Raw genomic sequence first — 1,484 nt, 5'->3', positions numbered from 1 at the left:
TCAAACCCATGAGCTGCTTCTTGGAAACCCTATACATGGTTGCTGTGAGTAAGAGCCAACTCGATGGCACTTAACAGCAACAACAACATCTTTTTCTTACTAATTTTTAGAGCCCCATGTTTCTAGAATGTGACTATGGCAAAGAACTATGGCAATGTTTTTCTCTTGTTCATGGACTTGGAAATGATTCCACAGCAATTAACAATAGGGTAACAGATTTTCTCAGAAGTGGACTCAGAATGAGAGGAACATGTATAAAGATGGGGGGAAGTCTTTTACTTCCAGAAAAGGCTGCATAGGTATGACTCAGACATTGAAGAGGTAATACTCATAACCCTAGAGATATAAGAAGGCATTTCAGGGGTTATCGAGACTGGAGACGGTGGTTGAATTCTTCAATTTCATCTAGCGGTTGATGTGTGAACTTGAAAAATAGTGGTATTATTTAGTTGTTGTTATTGTTATTATATGCTGTTGAGTCAGTTCAGACTCATAACAAGCCTGTATAGGGTTTCCAAGAGAGGCTGGTGAGCTGGAATTGCCAACATCTTGAGGTTCAAACCGACCTTGCAGTCCAGTGCATTAACCTGCAGTGTCACAGCAGGACTCTGGTATTCTTTTAGATGTATGGATATTACCCTACAACAGACAGCATTGTCTTCAAGATAGATCTTGATATATTCTTTTTAATGATGAATGCAATGCCATTCCTCTTAAGTCTGACAATCCTGACATTATAAACTATATGATTCTTAGATTGAAAATGACCAATAACAGTCCATTAAACTTGTTGTTGTTATGTGCCATTGAGTTGGTGCTGACCATAGCGACCTTATGTAGAGCAGAACGAAACACTGCCCGATCCTTGGCCAATCTCACTATTGTTGCCACGCTTGAGCCCATTGATGCCATTTGGCCAATCCATCTCGTTGGGGGTCTTTCTCTTTTTCTCTGACCCTCTACCTTACCAAACATGATATCCTTCTCCAGCAACTGGTCCCTCCTGACAATATGTACCAAGTATGAGAGAAGAGGTTTGGCCACCTTGGCCTCCAAGGAGCACTCTGGCTGCACTTCTTCCAACACAGATCTATTGGTTCTATGGGTAGCTCATGGCACTTTAAATATTCTCCTCCAAACCATAACTCAAAAGCATCAATTCTTCTATGGTCTTCCTTATTTATTGTCCAACTTTCACATGCATATGAGGTTGTTGAAAATACCATGACTTGGGTCAGGCACACCATAGTACTCAAGCTGACATCTTTGCTTTTCAACACTTTAAAAAGGTCTTGTGCAACAGATTTTCCTAATGCAATATGTCGTTTGATTTCTCGACTGCTGCTTCCTTGAGTGTTGATACTTGATTAAGAAAAATGAAGTCCTTGACAACTTCAATCTTTTCTCCGTTGATAAGAATAAAATTGTTTATTGGTCCAATGGTGAATATCTTTGTTTTCTTTACACTGAGATGCAATCCATAC

The sequence above is a fragment of the Chrysochloris asiatica genome, unplaced genomic scaffold (genome assembly GCF_000296735.1).
Source record: "Chrysochloris asiatica unplaced genomic scaffold, ChrAsi1.0 scaffold00211, whole genome shotgun sequence".
In the NCBI taxonomy this organism is placed as follows: Eukaryota; Metazoa; Chordata; class Mammalia; order Afrosoricida; family Chrysochloridae; genus Chrysochloris; species Chrysochloris asiatica.
Note: the sequence above shows the minus strand (reverse complement) of the source record.